Source organism: Saccostrea cucullata, unplaced genomic scaffold (assembly GCF_032062105.1).
Source record: "Saccostrea cucullata isolate Sc308-1 unplaced genomic scaffold, CSIRO_AGI_Scuc_v1 ctg1359, whole genome shotgun sequence".
Taxonomy (NCBI): Eukaryota; Metazoa; Mollusca; class Bivalvia; order Ostreida; family Ostreidae; genus Saccostrea; species Saccostrea cuccullata.
Window position 1 is genome coordinate 107,129 of NW_026927654.1, and position 8,025 is coordinate 115,153.

General features: G+C 32.9%; 1 pseudogene; it reads left to right on the plus strand.

The window, feature by feature from the left end:
• Positions 1–1,091: 1,091 nt before the first annotated feature.
• On the plus strand, positions 1,092–3,628 carry LOC134275119 (uncharacterized; annotated as a pseudogene).
• The last annotated feature ends 4,397 nt before the right edge of the window (positions 3,629–8,025 follow it).

The following is an 8,025-nucleotide window of genomic DNA, read 5'->3' on the forward strand; positions in this document are numbered from 1 at the left end:
TCGGAGGGTTATATAATTTGTGAAGGACTTGAAATAAATGCACGATTCCTTGTTCTAACATTTCTAGATACGCCGCAGTATACAATGTATATACCTCATCGTGAAAAATAAAAAAAAAATTGTGTGTGAATGTCATTAGTATTTTCACCAGACTAAGACTGAATAGAACCATTTTTTATATTCAACAAAACGTGCATATACGTTCCCTGTACCCGTGTTTAGTAACAACAATGGTGTTTAATTTTTTACACAGAAAATATAATAGGTCATTATTCAAAGTCAATTTACAGTTTGTCAAAAGTGCAAGTATAATTTTCATTTTGATACAAATGTAGAATCTAAATCCTGCACACCAGTGGGCCATTGGGGTGCCTAAATAGCTGCTAACATAACATAGGGGTAGAAAACACCATGCATGTTTCGGGTATATCTCTGAAATATAATAAACGTGTATTTAAATATAGGCCCTATGTACAGTGTTTGTTCTTATTTCACAACAGACAGTAGTGATCCATGAGCATCTTCTTTATTTTAATTTCTTGTTTATACGAGCTTTTCCTTTTTCCGCGTTTAATTTCTTTTTTCTTTCTCGTTCTTTTTTCTCTTCCTCTTTCAGAAGTTTTGCATGGTACGCCTCATCACAAGATATAACGAAGAAAGCTTTCGATGATTGGTCACGTTTACTTTTTGGCTGCGTTGCCACGTGAGGAATTGGCCTTAAAACGTCTGAATCGGCTGCAGCCGTTTCTCCACTTTTCAACTGCAAAAATGTAAAATAAAAAAGGGGCATTATTTGATGATGATTGATAATTTTCGTTGATTAATTTTTTTTTTATTTCTAAGTAAGTATAAATTAAATTTGCTTCAGTTTAACTGTATTGAAGTTTATTTACACTACCTTCGACTTCAGAGTTTCCAGGTATGGAAAATGGGATCTTCATCTAACGAAACAAAAAGTGCGAAGCAGATCTCGTAATGCTTACGCTTTTCTTTTGTTAAGGAGCATTCGATGGTCGCTAACGCCAGATCTGGTGGACAATCATTATCATCTGATGCCTGCTGAACGGAAGACCCCGTGTCTGTAATGGAAAATCCCATTCCGTGAACTGGATTTTAGATATGAGCAACATTCTAACAAAATTCTAACCATTGTTGAAATAAAATCCTTGTAAGCTTTTCAGAAGGTAAATTTCACAAATTAACTCATTATTTTAATCAAAAGTTAACTTGAAATGAGGTAGAGATAAATATTTTGATATTTTATCAACATGAAAAGATTATTTTTCCACCAATTTAAAAATCTATGATGCTTGTTCAATCATGGGCACAACCATTGTGATTCATGTCATTAGAGAAAATTTGTATTGCCCTAGTCATAATTATAAAAAGTGAATAATTGGGAAAATAAATCACTAATATACATTCTTACAATTAATTAGAGTGGAGGATATTGGAGAATATCTGTTAATATATTTGTAATACATGTACTGCATTGGATATCATTGTAACTAATTAATATACTACCTAAGGACAGTATACTGTTTAACTCCTGTGTGTCTGGTTGTCTGCAGAAATTTTTATCAGTTTTCTCAGCAACTACTCATCACATATGCATGAAATTTTAGCACAATCTTTGTCTAAGCATGGCATATATAGAAAGATTCATTATTGAATAAATCAAATGTCAACTTCCTCTTAATCCATTCATCTGTCTGTACCAAAATTTTGTTGCAATTTTCTCAGCAATTACTCAATGCTGATCCTTAAATTTTTAGCACATTATTTGTCTATGCATGCCATATTGTGGATTCATTTTTGTACAAAACTTATATATTTCCTGTTCATCCGTCCATATATAATCTGTACCAAACTTTTGTCAGTTTTGACAGCAACCACTCGTTGCAAGTACTTGAAGTTTTAGCACCATCTTTCTTTAGGCATGCCAAATATTCTATGCAAAATCACCAAACCATCACTTTTTGCTATACATCATCTTTGCTAGCCAAGGGTTTTTGATCCGAAAACCCTTGGGTTGCAAAGATGGCTATACATGTCCTTGTGAAATTTGGTTTGGGTTGGTAAAGAAGTCCAATTCAGGAGAAATTCTCTGATGAAAAAAAATGGAAGCCTAAAAATCTGAATCTTCATGTACTTGTGATTTTCTTCAAACAGGAGTAACCACAACAAATTACTTCAGGAAAAAAAGAAATATATTTCAAAGTGAATTTTCAATAAAAAAAATCTTCGACACTGTGTTTTAAGTTTATAAGAATAAAATAACCATAATAAAAAATTAAATGAAATTGTATACTACCTTTTAAAAATGAAATCATTTATAGTAAGTTTGTGCATTTTAATAAGATCATTTTTATATGCCCATCTTAGTTAAGACGGAATATATTATGTTATAGCATTCATATCCATATGTCAGCCTGTCTTGTTAGCTTTTTCATGTCCACCTCAATTTTTTTTAATAAAATTTGGCCTAGGATTATTAAACTTTGTCAGCTGATGAATCTTGATAAAAAGATGTGTCGCACATAAAAAGTACGTTGCACTGACCTTTACTTATTCTACCCAAATATTGAAAAATCCTTTCCAACTAAAAACTAGATTAGAAAACTATTAGACTTAGAATCATCTAACTTGAGAAATAAACTGAATTCTTTGAATTCGTTCCGTTTTAAATTCGCCCAAGGAGAATAGGGCGAAAGGAGCGAAAATAAAACAAGGGCAAAAATTTCCCTCTGTACAGTATTCACACCAGAGTGCAGGTATTACTATTCAGCATTGACTCACAGACCTCTTGTTATCATTGTAATAGCATATGGTAATGATAATAATCATGAAAACTCGGGAGATGGTAAACTATTTTGATAAAACTAAATATATGGCAACACTTTGTTTTAAAACTTTTTAAAATTCAAGATACATATTATTTAGATTTGGTGATATACATTTAACACATTCAGCTGTATAACTTCTGTTACAGGTATCTGTTAAAGCCAAAATCGTGGACCAAAAAGAGACTACTCTTCAAACCATCAAATCTGGAGAAGTCATTAAAAGTATGTTACCATTTCAGATGCCTCAGATAGCATACAGCTCTGTGCCTAGGATAAACATATTAAACAAATTCAACTTGCAAAGAGTTACACCTTTTGCAATGTCTCAGTCAGAAATTTTGACAATATAAAATCGTCCTGACACTATAATTGAAGAAATTGCAGATATTGGGGCCATCAGGAATACAGAAGTTGAGTCAGTCAGTGTCATTGATACCATAACAGTAGATTCTGTTTCTTGTGTGTCACTGACCCTTTGTGGAGTTTGCAACAATGTTGGAACATATAATTCTGATGTACGACACCAAAGTGCAAACTCTGCAATATGAAACAACGTACTTCAAACTTGCAAAGTTCACTGAAGGTGCAGATAAACTTTTAAGTTCCCTGATAACCCAACACCATTTAAATTGTCTATCTCAAACACCATCCTGAAAAATTTCGGTGACACAAGCCAATTACAGACACCTGATGAGATCGAAGATTATTTGCTGTCAAAAAAATTAAAGGTTGAGATGACTCAATCTAGGAGTCAGATTTTGTCGATTATTCAGGCTTTGTAAATTTTGCAAAGTTACCTCAGACAGTTGATTGTTGCCGGCTATGACATTATTGTCTGTAAACATCATCCGATTATGTTGACATTACGATGAATAGTTTATACAGTTCTGTGTAGTGCTTCTACACGTTTAATTGTTCCTATAGAAGGCACAATTCCATCAACCTAAAATTACAATATTTTATTAGGTTAAATAATCTTTTTTTTTATTATTATTGTTTAACTAGTTGAAGTACTTTTTTTCACCTCTTCAATTTTTTCATACCTTAAAGAAAAAAGGTTATTCATACAGTCAAGTTAATTTTTTTTAGCTTTACTGGTCAGAGACCAGCAGAGCTTATGCCATCCGTCTGTATAGCTGTCTATCTGTCTGTAAATTATTTTTCAAAATGCTGCTCCTCCTACAGTTGTGGTCTGATTTTAATATCACGTGGTACAGAAGTAAGATGCATGATTTTTTGCATCAGTTTTTGATTTCACTGAATGGTGTTGCCATTACTAAAAATTGAATTTTTGTAAAAGTTCCCTTAGAATGCTACTCCACCCACAGTTTTTGTCTAAGTTCATTATAACTTGGCACACAAGTAGACTAGACTAACAAACATAATATAGTGCATCGGTTTTTGATTTTGATGACGGGTGTTGCAAGTGTTACTAAAATAAGAAATTACTGTGAAATTCCTCTAAAACGCTACTCATACAATTTTGGTTCAATTTCGATATAATATGGCAGAGAAGTAGACTTCATAAAGATACATAATTCTATTTATTGCTGCCTGTTGCAAAGTTTGAATTTCAAATGCTACTTGTCCTTTATTATACGGACAGACCAGTAGAGCTACAGTCTGACTCTCATCAGACACTTCTGATTATGGTATTAAAAGCAACATTTTTCTAAATTGGTTCACTATTGGATAATTCTAAACAGAGAGAGAGAGAGAAAGAGAGAGCTCCTACCAGTGATTTTTCATTTTATTGTAAATTAACAGTTAAATTTCAGATTGTAAACACTTATTTCAATTGCTCTTTTTAATTAGTGTAGTGTAAAACTTTTCCATTTTTAATACTTGTGTTATATTTATGTTCCCCAAACGAAGTTGGGGAACATATTGTTTTTACTCTGTTTCTTATTATTATTATTATTTTTCTTCTTCCTGGGAAAATCTTTTCCGCGAGTGATCTTGTAAACTACACATCCGACTAAGGTGAAACCTTTTTAGGGTCAGTAGGCATATTATGTAGATTTGCGGAACGAAGGTCATTTTGCGCGCACGTGCTTGCAAGAGCGCGCACGTGCAACACGTGAAATGACCAATATAATAGATATAGCCGTAAGTTTTCTATTTTTTGATTAAATGCTTTGAAACTCATAATATAAGTAAATATTAGTAGTATAGACGTGATGACGTGGTCAAAATAGCAAGATCTCACGGGCATGCACGTGCGCTTCGCTCTGATTGGTTGAAACTAAAGTCTCAATATGTTTCTTGTTTTTTGACAAAATCTTTTGTAATTTTGAATATAGTCATACATTAGGGAGATCTACAGCCTGATATAAAAGAATTATCATGAAAGCATGTGCATGCACGTGTGCTTGCAAGAGCGCACACGTGCAACGCCAGAAATGTCCAATATAATTGATATAGACGTAACTATTCAAATTTTTTATGAAATGTTTTGAAACTTATAATATAAGGATATATTAGAAGCATAGACTAGAGGACATGGTCAAAATAGCAAGATCTCACGCTCATGCACGTGTGCTTCGCTCTGATTGGCTGAAACTGAAGTCTCAATATCTTTCTTACTTTTTGACAAAATATTTTTAAATTTTGAACATTGTTATACTTCATGAAGATCTACAGCATGGTATATAAGAAATATCATGAAAAGCATGCGCATGCACGATTGCTGCAATCTGATTGGCTGAAAATTTAAATGTCTATAACTTTCTTAGTTTTCAACGAAACGGGACAAAATTTAGAATATGAATAGGTATAATGGATTCCTACGTAATGGTACTATCAAAATTGAATGCACGAACATACATTCATGCAGGTGCAAAATATGCAAAATGGTCAATTTTTAAAAAAAAACATTAAAATGTATATTGTAAACAATTTTTATATTTATTCTCACGATATATAGATATGTTAATTGTTTAGACAACATGCCGGGATCATCTTGCATGTACATGCACGTGCGTGCACGTACAATGCGTCTAATGACATATAGTTGATATCATTGTAGCTTTCATTATTCTTTGATGAAATCCTTCGATACTGATCATATTTTTTAAAATGTCTTACAGGAATTAAGCACAAAAAGGGATTTGGGGAGCGTTTGGGGAACATCTGTAACGGTCCCCGTTACAATTAGCACTAGTTCTTTCTATAATAAAAATTAAATGATGTATTGTGTCATTGTGACACGATAGCGGTGTTTTTCTTTGAAGTTTACTGTTCTGTATTAGCAATACAGAACGGGACTTTGGTGGGCGGAGCTACTTTCCGTTCTGAATTAGCCAACTATTCTGTATCTACAATACAGCACGGTCTAAAAATAAATCTGATTCAATTTAGCAAAAGCACGCACAAATAGTTAATGCTGATGTTTTTCTATTATAAATTTTACAGAAATACCCGGTATTGATCCTGTAAAATGTCAAAATTTCTCAATCACTTTTTAAAAAACTTATTCCACACAGAATCTACACGTAATTTAGATCCAAAGGAAAACGAAAATTCGCAAATTTCGAAAAACATAATCTACACGTAATTTCGTTCCAAACGAAAAGAAATTTCGCAATAACGGAAAACATCCACTCTCCTCGTGCAAAATCATTCAAGTCCATTTTTCGCGTTTTAATCCTGGCTTACGACAGCCACACGTCTCTTTCACTTCGTTTTAATGTCGCAATTCAATTAGAAAATTAAAATCCGTGATATCAAAGTCCATCGAAGAATTTTCAGTAAATCCTGCTTTTGTAAATCTAGTTAAACCGGGATTTTAAGACCCCGAAATATATTACAATCAATCTCCATCTATAGATCACAACAATTACGGTTAAAGCCTCCACTTTATCCAATAAGACTGACTGTCACTCGATTACATCGACCCTGTTAAATTGTCAAAATTAATCTGACCGAATTTTACGTTTTCCGTGGAAATATATATACTGCGGATGCGTACTCCCCATCGGGGGCTCATCTACAGAACTCTGGCGGAAGTTTGGATGCTGAAAAGTTATAAAGTGGGTGGAGCTATTTTTGATTGATCGTGTCACAAATCATTTAGATAACTCGACAGGTTCTGTATCGTAGATACAAATTTGGGGGTGGAGACTCGTGCTTACGCACTCGTCCACCCCCAAATTTGTATCTAAGATACAGAACCCGTCTCGTTCTCTAAATAATACTTAAAAAATAGAAATGTTTTGGGAAAAAATAATTTTTACCATCTCGTAACAAATATGAAAAGACTTGTCAATTTCTTTCCTTAAAATGTTGCTATTTCAGATGTATATATGGTCTGCATTAATTTTTTTTTTTCATTCTAATTATTTTTTACCAAAACCTTCCTGTAAACGGTTGAAAAGGCAATATCAGTTTTGCTAATTTTTTGAGAGAAAAAAAATTGGTAAAAACAATGGGTTTTTTTCTGTACAAATTACAAAATCAACCTGAAACTTGACACTACGTGGTTGTTACTATGAGTGTGACACACTTAGAACCATGTTTTTTTTTGTTTTTTGTTTTTTTTTTAGCATAAATTTACAACATGCTAGTTTCAACCAATTTTTATTAATTGTCTGTATTTTTAGCACTAGAGTTGTAACCATACACTTTTTTAAACACAGTTTGGAAACATGGGAACTTTTATTCTTAGCTCTACTTGTCAGATACCAAAAGACCTTGTGCGATAGAAAGGCGTCTGTTATTCGTCCTTCTACCTGTCTTGTTTGTAAACAAATTTTCCAAATGCTACTTTTCCTACAGTTTTGGACAGATCTCAATATAACTTGGCAAACAGGTAAGCAACACAAGTATACATAATTCAATGCATCGGTTTTTGATTTCGATGAACGATGTTACCATGGTTACTTAAAAAAGAAATTTATGTGAAATTCCTTTCAAATGCTACTCTTCCAACAGTTTTGGTCTGATTTCAGTATAAATTGACACACAATTAGACTACATTAAGATACATAATTCTGTTTATTGCTGCCTGTTGCACAGTTCAAATCCAAGTGCTCCTTTTCCTTTATTATAGGGACGGACCAGCAGAGCTACAGTCTCATCAGAGACTTCTAGTTTATGTTAAGTTTTTTCATGATTGTAGTTTTTTTTTTCCAAAATAGTTTTTAGTTTTCTTTTTCCATCTGCTGTTAGAGATGAAAAT